This window comes from Protopterus annectens, chromosome 1.part0 (assembly GCF_019279795.1).
Source record: "Protopterus annectens isolate FY-2018-M chromosome 1.part0, PAN1.0, whole genome shotgun sequence".
Classification (NCBI taxonomy): Eukaryota; Metazoa; Chordata; order Ceratodontiformes; family Protopteridae; genus Protopterus; species Protopterus annectens.
The window spans coordinates 713,506,308-713,521,740 of NC_056725.1; the positions used below are offsets into that span (position 1 = coordinate 713,506,308).

The following is a 15,433-nucleotide window of genomic DNA, read 5'->3' on the forward strand; positions in this document are numbered from 1 at the left end:
GTGTTTATTGTGCCTAATATTACAGTATTTTATTGTATAATATTTGTATCTCTAATTGTACAGTATGAGATGCAGTCTAATCCTGTTAGATAAGTTTTTAGGATAGTTATTGTGCTTAGTACATATATAATAGCCCTTTAAGATTTTTTAATTAGTATATGAATCTGATTGGTCTGAAGATTTCTGACTAGTATATATTTAGTTTGAAATAGAAGGCTGATGTATTATAGATCTGATGAAGCTTTTTAAGCGAAAGTGCTTATCTACATTTCGATACACCCTGGATATTTGAGAATAAACCATGTTTTTTTATTAATATTCATCCTGCTTCACTCCACTTCCATTATTTTCGTAATTTGCTTTTAATTTTATTACATTTATTGTATTTTACTTCAATCCTGTGAATTTTACTTGCATAATTGTACTGTGGAGCTTTTCTCCCCGGACCTCCGTTAAAAAAGGGTGTAAGCTCAGTTGGACTATCCCAGTAAATAAATGCCAAATAAATAAACAAGATACATCTTTATTAAACAATCACTTATGACATAGGCAATTACACATTTATAATAATGAAAGCAACCCACACAGACACAATTCTAATGCCAAGCATTTTACATTACAAACCATACTTACACACTCCCAGCTGCAAACATTATACATCACTTATAATCTACCCAATCATTTTCAGTCAAAGATTACACAGCTCATTTAAGTCCTGCCTTCTTTGAAACCTCATTCCTCCCCTGTATGTACTGTTCCCACAATTCCCATTTTTTTTCTATGTAGTTGGCTCCTACCCTTTTCTAAAGATCTCAATTCTAGTTGTTTTAATTCTGTTACTATATTCACTACTTCTAGTATAATTGGTTTAGATTCTGATTTCCATTTTCTAGTAATTACTTTTTTGGCAGCCAGCATAATTAGACACAGCAAGGCCTTACCATGTCTAGGCAATTCTGATTCTGTATCATAGCTCAGAAAAATCATCTCCCGTGTCACACCAATCTGCCCACCCAGCATCTCTGACAGTGCATACCGCAGAAATCCTTAAAGTCTGCTAACTCACCACAATCCCAGAAAATATGTTCCCAATTACCACTTTATTTGCTGTCCACCAGAGGAAAAATTCTCTAGAGTCTACTTGAGCCATCAAAACATTTAATGTAAACATTTCCAAGCAAAATTCCTAAATCTTATCGATTTTGTTGCATATCTGAGAGGCATACATATATCCCCCATTGTTTCTTTGTGAATTGCTTATCCAATCTCTCTTCCCAATCCTTTCTCACCTACGCTGATTCTTACAGTTATCATGAAATATTTTATATACTCTAGTAATTATTCCTTTTTAATAGCAGCTTCTGTTCTAGATTCTACTAAAAAACTCCACCAATCATTTAGGATCCCCCTATTTCTCTCTCTCTTTACCTATACTCTGATATCAATCCTCTATATAGCGAAGGCAATCTCTAACCTGCAATCCAAATACATTCTTGGCATATTCCCATTCTATCAGCTTTCCCTCTTTAGTTACTTGCTCACAGTACCTTGGTTCCTTCGCCAGTTTTCTCCAGTAAATTCCAGCCCCTTCTTGCCTATTGTCTATATCCCTAATTACAGTCATCCCTATTGGCAGAATCTCCTTTCTTCAGTCCAGTGTTGGCTTATTTCTTAGAATATTTTCTGCTACTTTAAGGAGAACAATAATCACACAGAACATTATATCTGTAAAGGCCTGCATCCAAAATCCCAGTCTCTCCTTGCTTCTTCAGCCCCCCCCCCCCCCGTTTCATCATCATTCCTTTCCACTTCAAATTATAGTTTTCTGCTGTGCTATGTACAGGAGCCTTAACTGTGTAGCTCTGAAATACCCCTTCAAATCGGTTAATCCTAATCCGCCCTGTTCTACTGGAAGAATCAGCTTATCCCAATTGACTCCTGTTGTCTTTCCCTCCCAGATAAAGTCCTTCAGCTCTTTATTAATTGCTATCCACAACTTCTCCTCTGGTTGATAAAAATATGCCTAAACTGTGTACAAGACTAATGGGACTAAACATTTTAGCTGCTTGTATCATATTATCTATATAACAAAGCTTCCATTTTCTCAATTTTTGTATTATCTTTTGTTTAGTCTCTTCCCACATATCCTTAGCTACCAGACCAGAATCATTTTTAGTCCACACTCCTAAATACGTCACTTTATCATGTCCTCACAAATATGGATATTGCTGAACCAATTCATATGTGGGTATATAATTTACCGCTATTGCCTTTACTTTAGCTTCATTAATTTTGTATCCTGAAAAGATATGAAACAGTCTCAAAATATTCACAACACTGTAGTTGTGTTCTAGTTCTGTCAGATATAAAATAATATATGCAAACAGAGTCAGCTTTTCTTGACTACCATACCAATTACATCTTTGAATTGCCGAGTCCCTTATTTTTACCAAGAGTTCTAAATATAATGCAAACAACAAAGGAGAAAATTGACATATAATGTAAATAAAGGGGAAAGAGGACATCCCTGCCTGGTTCCCCTGTTCAAGCAGAAAATTTCAGAGAGGACCCCACCCACTTTAATTTTCACCTCCAATAGAACTTCCCTCAAACGTATCCACTATTCCAAAAATGTATGGGCTGTTTGGAAAATATAGAGTAACACAGTACAAAACATACTATTACTTAGTTGTTCACATTCTCTGGCAATATACAAGAATTTGTTCCAACTTATATTAGCACCCCAATCTTACAGTACAAAACATACTATTACTTAGTTGTTCACATTCTCTGGCAATATACAAGAATTTGTTCCAACTTATATTAGCACCCCAATCTTATCCGCTGAAGTGATAACAATGGAGTCATCAGATTTTCATCTTCTGAAAACAATCATACATTCTTGGATTATCACAAACCTTCCAAAAATACATTATGCCTCTATAAATAGATATTTCATAAACTGCCTCTATAAATAGAGGTTTCATAAACTGCACTGACCACATGTGAGTAAAAGAATTCTGATGGATCACATTAAAACTATCATCACAGCATTAACATTTTCTGTTTTATACACAAAGATACACATGCTGTTATTACACATAAATGACACGCACACACACTAGACATTTCCAGGTATGTGTGTGTGTGTGATTGTGTGTATATATATGTATATATTTATATATATTTGAACACACATGCATACTTGCATGTATGTGTATCAGTATGTGTTACACAAACATACATATAGTAAAAAATATATATACAATTAACAAAAAAAAAAAAAAAAAAAACAACATGTAACTGGAAGCTAGGGACCATGGATTCATCAATACAAAATGTTTGTAAAACAAACTTAGATTAAGCGCTTTTGTCATTAAAAGAAGCAGGACTTCATCAGAATCGCACCAAACCCTTCCAATAACACTTTTATACAAAAATCTCCCTAATTAAAAAATTATTCATTTAATCAATTGTACACAAATATTGAGGTTTAAAGTGATGCATTTTTCAGATCCAACAATGTCATCAAAAAATAAAAAAAAATTCAATAAATAAAATCTTTAAAACCACAATTATGTACAAAGAGCATTAATTCAAACCATTGTCTTAAACTTTTATTGCTCTCATAGTTAATACAGACTGAATGGAAGTATATTCATTTAGGCCTGGGTAAGATGTTGCCTGTAATTGTAACTGCCATTTAAGTTCATTATTTTCCAACTATACCTTAGCATCCCCACCTTTTGGGTTATAAATATCAATAATGCCAAACATAAACTTAGTAAATGAAGGGCATACAAGGGAAGGGTTAAACAATGCATTATTTTCCCTTCTATTTTTAATATTTAAGTATTCACAAATACGACTATGTAAAGCTATCGCTGTTTTACCTATACATAACCCTGAACATCCAACATATACAGGAATATACACCACCCATTTACTTAATTTCCCTTCTCGAAAAACACCTTAGATGTTAATTTGTTATTTAGAATTACCCATTCTCTCTCAAACATACAAGGACATTGTTTACACCTCCCACATTTAGTGGTATGATAGGGTACATTAGTACCTTTTGTCCTTGTAGAATTTCCCCTTGTCAAAAATACTTAAAAATTCCTTCCTGCCTTATAGGTGAACAGTGGCTCATTCACAACCATCTCTAAAACTTTTGGATTGGTTTTAAAAATACTCCAGTTATTCCTAAAAATACCAGACCTGAATGTCTACTATATTTTAAAACCATAGCATTCTCAAAGTTCTTATTATTCATACCTACCACTTGCTCTACACGGCTTACACCATGTCGCAACCCTACCCCTAACAGGGGTATGTACTTCCTCCCCCATTCACCCTGCACATACTCTCTAATACTGTGGACCAATTTAAGATAATTTCTAAGAACATTTGAGTTACCCTATCTCATCCACTAAATCAATCCTATGGGTAGTCATCCTAGCTATTCTTTTATATTGTCCCTATCTCAGCCACTAAATCAATCCTATGGGAAGTCATCCTAGCTATTCTTTTATATTGTCCCTTTACCAGACTTTTTTTTTTTTTTTTTTTTTTTTTTTTACTTAATGGGTGAAAAATATTAAAATCCAAATATGAGTTAATAAATGTGGCCTTTCTATAAATTTTCTCTATGAATCCACTAGAAGTATGCTCTACAAATGTATCTAAATAATTCAATTCCCTCTCTATTAACCTTATAAGTAAATTCCAAAATGTCTAACAAATGATTCAAACATTTCACAAATCGATGGATGTGATCCTCCACTCCTTGCTATAAAATAAAAATATCATCCAAAAATGAACATAGGAGGGCTATATTACTGGAAATACCCAAGCCAACAACACAGTGTTGGCATAAATAGGGGCACAGGAAGCTCCCATAGCTACCCCCTTGTTCTGTTTTAAAAAAATTCCCCTTTGAAGTATATAAAATTGTCTAAAACCACAGCCATTATTTCTTCTATAAGTTTCAAATCTTTCCCAAAGAGGTGTGTGTGCTGATTCAAACTATCACAAAATAATTCCATCCCATTATCCCTTGGAATGGAAGTAAAAAGGTCCTTAATATCAATGGTGAGAAAAATTAAATCCTTGGATCAAATATCTTACCTCAATCTCCCTAAGAAAAATCAAAGAATCTAAAAGGAGATGGTGGACTTGTTTGTAAATTGGTTTAAGCCATCAATACAAACTGACCAGGGATATGTTTTGCAGTAATTCACTGCTACAATAGGCCTAAAACCATACCCCCTCCCTTACCTGGTTTCATAATACGAACTGTATTGTCCTGTCTTAATTTATTCAATAACTGCCACTTATTTTTAGACAAATTGCGGGGGTAACATTCCCCTTTTTGGTTGCTAAGTGAATAAATTTCTTTGTTAACAGCTTTTTCAAAAACCTGTACAGCAGGGTTAAGTTGTGGATTAAACAAACTTTTTTTTGTTAAAATTACCTACCTCCTTGTCTCCTTTCATTCTCTTTTTCTTTAAAATAAAATCGCTAAATCAAGTTTCCTTAAAAATAATTTAAGTTCTATGAGGGTATCAACAACATCCAATTTAGTGGTGGGAACAAATGTAACACCCTTTTGAAATAGTGTGAAATATTCCTTAGTAATGCTGACATCAGTACAATTTTAAATATGAAACCCTTGGAAGGTAAAATCTATCCTATCTTTAAAAACATTATCTGGGTCACTATGTCTTATGTCTCTTACCTGGGGTAATACTCATACATCTGCCTCGTTATTTTCAAGTGATGTTGATATTTGTTGTTTTTCCAAAAATTTCTTTGGAGGGAAAAGTATTGATAATCTCCACCCCCATCACCGACTTGATCGCTCTTACCATGAAATTCCTTAAAGTCTTGATCTAAAATTTCTTCTATTCTTCTCTTTTTTAATAACATAAAACTCATTTCTACTATACTGCTCTAAATGTCTTTCCAATTTCCCTTGTTTTTGTTTAAAACCAGCATTGCATTTATCATCAACATTTAAAATTGTTCTAACACTTTTCCCACTGTTCAAATATCTGAGATATTTCAGGTACAACTAACATTGGGTAAGACGGGGATTCAGGTCGTAGCCTGCTACAGGTCCCCAGCCATATCCCAAGACTCTCACTCCACGTTCCTAAGGACCCTGGAAACTATTAGGGTCCAACCCAACACTCTTACACTAGGTGACTTCAACTACCCTTCCAACACTCTTATACTAGGCGACTTCAACTACCCCTCCCATCAACTGGGAAAACTACTCATGTACCAATACACTGGCCCAACGCTTCCTGGAATTCATCAATTCCAATGAGCTGGATCAGCTCATTCTTACCCCCACTAGAGGAAACACCCCTGACCTGGTTATTAGTAATATGGGCGACCGTTGCTCTACACAAATAGTAACCACCATGAAAAACTTCTCCAAAGCTGACTTTGGGCTACTCAAAACAGAGGTGACTAACTTCACAGCACCCATGTCAATGGAAAATAGGTGCATGACTGCCGAATCATACACCGATGCACTGTACGAACACATACATAAATGCATGGAACTAGCCATACCCAACAGAAGCAAGACACTGTCCTCCACAAAAAGGAAGCCAATCTGGTGGTCAACAACAGACGAAAGAAACTGTTGCAGAAAAAAGGTGAAGTCCCAAGACTGGAAAAACTCCCTTATGAGCCTCAACAAAAAGTTGAGATCCCTTATCAAAACCTCTAAAGCCAGATATGACGGCAGAACTACGGCAGACACTAAAAACAACCAAGTTTACTCTGAGTTACTGTACAATGGTACTCCTATACTGAGCCAACAGATATTGCCAACATACTGGCCGACAGATTCAGTGCCAGCTTTACCCCCCCAAGGAGCAATCACAATACTGGAGGAATACCAGGCACCCAGCATTACTGCAGCACAGATTAAAGCTGCATTGTCCAAGGTCAACAATACAGCTTCCATGGGACCTGACAAGATCTCTGGATGTGTTCTACATAAACTACAAAGTGAACAGGCACCACTTCTGTGTGCCTTGTTCAATCACAGCCTCACCTCAGGCTTTATCCCAACTGACTGATGCACTGCTACAGTCATCCCTCTCCATAAAGGGGGAGTGACTATAGACCCTAGGAATTATCATCCCATTAGCCTGACGAGTCTGATATGCAAGGCGATGGAGCGCATCATCATGGACCTAATTAACAAGGATATAGGGAATCTCCAAACTCTAGATTCCATGCAATTTGGTTTTGTGAAAAGTAGATCATGCCTGCTCAACCTGGTTGACTTCGAGTCAGTCACCACAGCTGCGGATGAGGGCAAGGTAGTTCATACAGCCTACTTCAATCTGGCCAAGGCCTTCGATACCATTTCCCACTCAGGAATTACTGATAAACTCACCAAACTAAGTATCAACCCCTACATCACTAGGTAGGTTGGAAACTGGCTCACAGACAGAACCCACAGTATGAAAGAAGCGGACTCCAAGTCAGACTGCCAACCAGTCACAAGTGGAGTCCCACAGGGATCGGTCCTGGGTCCTCTCCTGTTTGGCATCTACTTCTCAGAAGTCCAGGCCAACACTGAGGGACTCTGGCTGACCCATGTTCGCAAACGACTGCAAGCTGGGAGCCATTCTTAACTCCCCAAGTGATGTAGACATCCTACAGAAAGGCCTCACTGAGACCAATGACTGATGTCAAAACCATGGCCTTAAGCTTAATACCAAAAAATGTGTAGTCATCCCCTTTGGGAAAAACTCAGTTCCCACTAATTACCACATTGATGGGTGCCTGTTGAACACTGAAGGCATAAGTGATCTGGGGACAAAGGTTGACAGCAACCTCCCCTTCAACTACCACATTGCATGTGGCACATCTCATTACCAAGGGTTTTGCATCCAGGAAGAAAGAGGTCATCATCTCTCTCTACTCTTCCCTCATTAGGCCAATCAAGTATAATGCTCCATTTGGCATGTACCTCACTAGACACATGCAACAGCTGGAAAGGCCACAAAAGTATCTCACAAAGAGGATCCTAGGCCTTAAATACATGTTCTTCATGGAGAGACTCAAAAAACTCCAGCTATTCTTGGTCTCATTTTGTCTACTAATTGACTTAAAAGCCATGTCTGACCCAGCTCTGTTAGAAATGCTACATCTAAAGAAATCCCAGTCCCTCTGCAGCACATGCTCAAGAGACCTCAACCTCATTACCACAATCAACAGAACATGCTGGAGGGACACGTTCATAACCCAGAGACTGCCCATGCTCTGGAATAGGCTTCCCATACATGTCAAGCAGAGCACCTCACTGGTCCTCTTCAAGAGAAATCTTGATGAGTGGATGGGAAACACAAAGTTCACCCCGGGGGATCACTCCAGTGGCTCTACTTGATAGAGGCACTGGGAACTAACGCCAGGCGACATAATGCCAGGGCACTTCTATGGGCTAGACTTGTAAAGGCTCCAGGGGCATTAGCCTAGTACACACCTATGAACATACGAACCTAAATCATTCTTAATCTTTACATTCAATGTTTCAACCTCCTGAAAAAGATGATTTACATTGACCTTATTATGCTTGATAAATATTATTCATCATTTCAAACCTATATCTATCAAACACTTCAATAAATACTCTAAACATATTATCATTATACAGTTTAAACCAAACGGGAATTTAAATACATGTAGTCCCTGTGGGACAGTTTTCAATTCAAGACATTTTTTTGGATATTCATTGTCCATTTGCAGGGTTTTAATTTTTTGATGTTTTGAAAATATAGAGTAACACGGTACAAAATATACTATTACTTAGTTGTTCACATTGTCTGCCAATATACAGAAATTTGTTCCAAATTATATTAGCACCTGTATCTTATCAGCTGAAGTGATAACATTAGAGTCATCAGATTTTCATATTCTGAAGATAAACAATCACACAGATGCACATGTTATTACACATAAATGATATGCATGAACACACATTAGACATTTCCATATATGTGTGTGTGTACACACACACACACGTACCAAAAAAAAAAAAATATATATATATATATATATATATATATATATATATATATATATATACACACACACACACACATATGCATACTTGCATGTATGTGCCACACATACATATTATATACACTAAGTTTTACATACTTGTGAGTATGTGCACCTGTGTCTTACAGATTTACACACGTGTGTGTATGGACATACATATACACACACACACATATATATATATATATATATATATCACACATACATACGCACACACACACATTATATATATATATATATATATATATATATATATATATATAAATATATATATACTGTTGAAACAGAAGTCATGAAAGTCTACTGTGCTACACCAGCCCCAATACCACTTGCAAGAACTGCTGCAAACATCTACCATGATGGACCAGAGATTTTTCTTATTTTCGGTAACGTGTGTCAGCACCAAATGTGTGATACTGACTTGCAGCAGGCAGGCACTCTGCAGATTGTGTGACCTGTGCAAGGTCCGCTATATGGTCCATCTTTTTAGGGTTAAGACTGATAGAGTTTTCAGACTAGCATTTTTCAGTTAGTGTTTTAGGATCAAGGTTGCCCAAAGTGAAAGTGTCGGACTCAGAGAGCTAACTTTGAAAGTTCAGAGCCAGTATTTTAGGGTCATGGTAAGAGTTTTAGATTTGGGGAATCTAGTATTTGTTAACCAGGTAACTGTACTGGTCAAGATACCTTTTTCACACACATTCACATTTCGACTAAGGTGTCATTCAACTGATTATGGATGATTGTATAAGGAGTCCTGTTTTCTTGCGGAACCACAATACTGAACGACACCACCTTTTTATTTACTATATGATGGTGGGAGGGGCTGTAATTTGTTGACATATTCACAGACAGCTTAATGTTACCTAAATTACATTTGCCCACTGCAAGTCAGTATCGCTGTCACATTCTTTGTATCTGATACCAAACATGGCCATTACAAGTGTCACAATATACTATATGCATACATACACACTTTCCAACCTTCATATCACTTGTCCTGCCTGATAAGTAATGGTATGTCCAAATGCATAACAGTAGTCTGCTGGGGAGTAATGAGGTACTAATTACACATCATGCTACTCTACAATACCAAGCAACAATACACCTTCACATCGGAGTAAACAAAAAAGAAGTGGGGAAAACGTAGCCCCCAAGTCCAACCGTCTATGTCCAAAATTGTTAGCTAGGGTTACCACCTGTCCCACTTTGCGAGGGACAGTCCCTCTTTGGGCAGTTGTGTCCTGCAAAAAATGTGAAAAAATGGCATATGTCCTGAGATTTTAGGACACAATTATTTTCTATATTTTATGTCATAGTTGCATTAAACAGTTATTCTGTATCTGAATCACTTAAATGTTATAAGAAACAGAATAAGGAACTAAAATGCTACAAGAATAAACTTTTATTCAGGCAAAACACTGAAGTTCTGTCCTTTGTACTGGCCGTGGGTATGTTTTGCCCTGCAAAATCTGATGTTTGTAGCACAAATGTCCCACTTTGGGCATTTGGAAAGGTGGCAACCCTATTGTTAGCTGTACCTCTCAATGATGCAGCATGTAGAACACTAATTCTGTCAACTACAAGGTTCCCATAATGGTGAAAAACTACCACTACTTCATTTTTCTAAAATGATCTTTTGATTCATTAATATTATTGGTTCAACATTATTACTCACGAATACGTATTTAAAATATCTTGACAAACGTACAAAAATCGTGTGCTAAAACCTTTCCAGTTTAACATGGATTTTATAAGACCCGAAAGAAAAAACGTTTCGCATAATCAAGTTTAGATGTAAGAAACGAATTGTATACTTGTTTTTTATTTAACATGCGCCGTGCTGCCTGCCTCATATGTCATAGCTCTCAACCTTCCATCTCCAAAATGAGGAAGAGTAGCCCTCATAATGTGAGCAAATGGGCAAAATGTGGAGCACAAACTAAAGGCTTACTAACATCTTCAACTATGAAAGTCATAGGATGGCTAAAATATGTTGGTTTACTTGTAAAAAGTTAATTTAATGCATTAATATGATTTCCAGTTAAAAATTGCTAACGCTGAAAGTGTGACAGACTCTTTAAATGTGGAAGTTCGAGAAACAATTTTAAGACCCCAAATGAGGTACGCTCCTTGTAATGAGGTACACTTGAGGTGTATGTATACTTATCCGTCATTACTACAAGATTTGCAAAAAATTACAGAACATATCATAGACGTATCAATTGGGCCACAGTACATATGCGCTCATTGAACAAAAAGCATAACTAACATTACTTACCATGTGAAAAAAAGCGACAGAACATAAATCCGCACCGAGAAAAAAAAAACTAAGCAGGGCAATTAATTTTATTCACTACATTCTGAAAATAAGAACATCCCTCTAACTCAACATGGGCGCTGCCATCTTGATACCAACAACAGCTATATAGAGCAAGCGCAGCAGCGGCTCTCTCAGTTACGTCAGGGTGAGTAGGGAGGTTGGGTAGTAAAGCGTTCCTTGTGAAGCAAGTAGTTGAGTCACAGTAAAGCGGTTCCTAGTGTGTTTTTATGCAAACAGTTAAAATTGTATTTGTTAAGGCTCTGAAGATGGGAAGCAATGGATCTTGTATTTCTTTCTCTGTAGATGTCTGTTACGCTGACATGTGCCATTCGGATAATTATGGAAACTGGAGGAGCAGCGGCTCCAGACAACGCGCTTGTGTGGATGTGCACAAACATACTAACCACAACTATCCTGAATGATTTCAGAACTACGCAAAAATAGCTGTTTTGTTAGAGAAGAGTAAGGTATTGTCAGCTCTGAATTTGCTTAAAATACCTCACTCAAAAAAACAAAATTATGAATATCTTGCTAGTTGTTGCCGATACATTGTATAGTGAAGTGTAATACCCCCCACCCCAAAGTCCGCGCATTGTGTTCTATGTCGTGTAAATATTGTGTATTTCTTTTATAATGTAGACAAAGGTAAAAAAAAAAAACTTTTCAACTCCACTTGCGTTCGTTTGGATTATTTGAATGTGTTGAAGTTAATTATTTTACAAAGTATAGAGACTGCTTTTTGTTGTATCTTGATTGGTGGTTCTTCAGCTCTTTCTGTTTGTGTTGCTTGCAAATAAACTCGTAATGTTACTTTTTCTAATTATAGTGGTGCTCTAACCGATTTTTAATTTCTATTACTGTTTTGCTGACAGATGTGGGTATATTTGCTGACGGCGATGCAGACGTGATTTATTTATTGTAGTGTGGGGGGACTTATAACTGTTGTTTTGGGTGCGTTAGTAATTCCGGATGTTTTGGGCGGCCAAGGTGGTGCAGCGGTTAGCATTGCCGCCTCACAGCAAGAGGTTCCCCGGTTCGATCCTTGGCTGGGGTGCCTTCTCTGCGGAGTCTGCATGTCCTCTCTGTGGTCATTTGGGTTTCCTCCCACATCCCAAAGACATGCTGTAGGTAGATTGGACACTCTAAATTGGCCCTAGGTGTGAGTGCGTGCGTGCATGTGTATACCTTCTGTGGAAGGTTGGGTGCCAGGCTGGCAACTCGACACCGTAAAACTCCACTGCCAATCATGAGCAGACAGTGATCCACTGTGGCGACCCCTAACCAGTAAAAAGAAGAAGAAGTAAGGTGAAATTTAAGTGTATTAACCCACCACCAAGTTTGCGCAGGAATGGGCGTGCCCGCAGTGGGCGGGGATTAACAACAGCAATGTGCTGTGATTGACACGCAGTGCAAATGTAACAGTAAATGCATGTCATGTAGCAGAAACAGTAGAATTAAAAACGGAGCATTTAATGTTAAGTTGTCTATCTCGCCTTCGTTCTTGCTGTTTGGGATCGGAGCGGCTCCAACTCTGCTATCTTCAATAGCTCGAGACCACCCCTTATCCCATGATGCCTAGCGATAGCTACCCAGATCTCATTTGCCACTTCAGCTGCGAGGTGTCGTTTTTCTAGCTCAGATGTGGAGAAGAGTGGTCAGTAAGTTGCTAAAGTCGCAGGCACTTGCCAAGATGTTGTCCAGTCCTCCTCAACAGGTGTTGGCTCCATCCACTTCTCTCAATGTTCCTCCTCCGATTCCAATAAGTTCGAAGACTGAGTTTGTTGGGGTTCGAGTAGTGGAACCGTCTGCTCCAATAACTCTATCTCCTTCTGTTCCGACCTCGGCTCCGATCCCCTCGGTGGTGCCGTCCGTCGAGGGATCTGGGTGCCGGGGCTCCCTCGTCGGCTCCGAGGGTCGAGTGGCATCGGACCCTTGTCAGACCCCGTTCTCCCTCTCGGAGCTTCGGCACAGGTGAGCTCGGCTCCTACATCGGCCACGGAGCTGTCTCCCTTGGTGCAGAGAAAGATTCCTATTTCCTCGGAACTGGAGCTTTCTCTGCATCGAGGCAGGGACGCCTTCGATGTCATGAGGAGTGTGCTGGCCACTGAGTCAGCTCCACTATCAGCCCCACCGGCTCCGTCCTCTGTAGTCCCTGTGCCAACCTCTGCTCCTCCTCCTCCAGACCCCAAGCGTAGGGAACCGATGCTCCAGGACACCCCATTGGGTGTTTCCTCTTCTTCCGAGGCCTCCTCTGATCATTCAGAGGAGCCCCTTCATAAGAAGATGTGCAAGAGGAAGCACATTGACTCCCCCGAGTCTGTCACTTCTGATACAGACTTAGATGATTCGGAAGGGTCCCCGAGATCCCCCTCTGAAGATATTTCCTTCTCGGACATCCTAGAAATGCTTAAGCAGAGGGGGGAACTGGAATCCCCTAGCCCCTACCGAGGATGAGTCTTTATTTCTGGATGTTTTCAGTTCCCGACCTTCCACCTCCTGGGTTTCTCCGCCTTTCAATCCACTTATGGCAGTGGTGGCTCGAAAGCCTTGGTCAGCACCGGATACAGTGGAACCAACTCCGAAGAGACCTAGTAAATTCATCACAGCACCCCAGGATAAACAATTCCTTACTAAAGGTGTTTCTGTTGATGCCATGGTGGTAGCAGCCATCAAAAAAGAGTTAGTGGAGACCTCTTCATCTGTCCATCCTCCTAAAAAGGAGTCTAGGACGATGGACAGATACAGGAAGCGAATGTTTGCTTCAGTGACCTTCTCTATGAGGTCACTGAACTACTTATGTCATTTTACCCGGCTTCAGAGGGGTATCCTTAAAGAGCTTGGAGATACCCTTCAAGATCCATCAGCTGAGGGAGCTCAAGCTAAAGTAGCTTCCCAGCTGGCGACACTTAATTCTGTAGTTAAGTCCTCCATGAGGCTCATTTCCTATGCAACCGATGGTGCAAGTAGAGCCGCAGGTACGGGTGTGGCCCTTAAGAGGCATGCATGGATGCGGCTGTGTAACTTTGCGGAACCATTTCGAGCGTCCTTCACCAACACCCCCTTTGATGGTTCCTTTCTTTTTGGACCACAGGTGAAAGACACTTTGACTAGGTTTGAGCAAGAAGGCAAGACTCTCTCTGCCGTGGGAGTCCGTTTTTTCACTCCCTCTAGACCTTACCCCAAAGGTCAGAAGAGTGGCAAGATGTGGTTCCGAAAATCCCAGGGAGCCTTGCCTGGCACATAGTGACAGAGGCAGAGGAGGAAACAATAACAGATGCCGCCCTCGTGGCAGAGGGGGTCCGCACAACCAGGGCAACAGAGAATCTTTCTCTGATAAGCCCTTTCAGCATACCTGAAGGGTTGCCTGGCTGCTCACCTCAGGAGGCAGTCAGGGGAAGACTTTCACTGTACCCAAAAGCCTGGCAAAATTTAACGCAAGACAGATGGGTACGGTCCATTATATCCGGAGGGTACAAAATTCCTTCCCATCAACCCCCCTTACCGTCAAAGAAATCCCTTCTAGATGTTCCACCCAATCTGAAGGACCAAGCAGTAATAGAAGTTTCAAAACTGCTAGAAAAAAGTCATCCAGGAAGTCCCGGCAGACCAGCACGGATCCGGAACTTACTCAAGGTTCTTTTTGGTACCAAAAAAGACAGGGGACTGGAGACCGATTCTGGACCTCAGCAGACTAAACAGGTCTGTACAAAGAACAAAGTTTTGGATGGTGACGCTACAGTCCATTCTACCCTTTCTGGGTCAGGACAATTGGATGTGCTCGATAGATCTTCAGGACGTGTACTACCATATCAAGATGGACAGGTGCTCCAGGAGATTTCTTCACTTCAGGCTGGGAGCCAGTCATTATCAGTTTAGAGCTCTGGCCTTTGGTCTCACCACAGCCCCCAGGGTGTTCAAATGTATGGCAGTGGTCACTGCTCACCTGAGACATCGAGGATTCCAGGTGCTTCCATATCTAGATGACTGGCTCCTCACTGCTACTACCAGGCATCAACTCCT

At 39.6% G+C, this 15,433-nt stretch overlaps 1 protein-coding gene across 2 annotated transcripts in view; it reads right to left on the minus strand.

The window, feature by feature from the left end:
- SYMPK (symplekin scaffold protein) overlaps positions 1-11,520 on the minus strand; it is a 2,606,756-nt gene extending 2,595,236 nt beyond the window's left edge. For both annotated transcript variants that reach the window (XM_044062505.1, XM_044062497.1), the window contains exon 1: positions 11,372-11,520. The gene's annotated coding sequence lies outside the window, so the exon portion shown is untranslated. The remainder of the gene's footprint in view (positions 1-11,371) is intronic.
- Between the last annotated feature and the right edge of the window lie 3,913 nt (positions 11,521-15,433).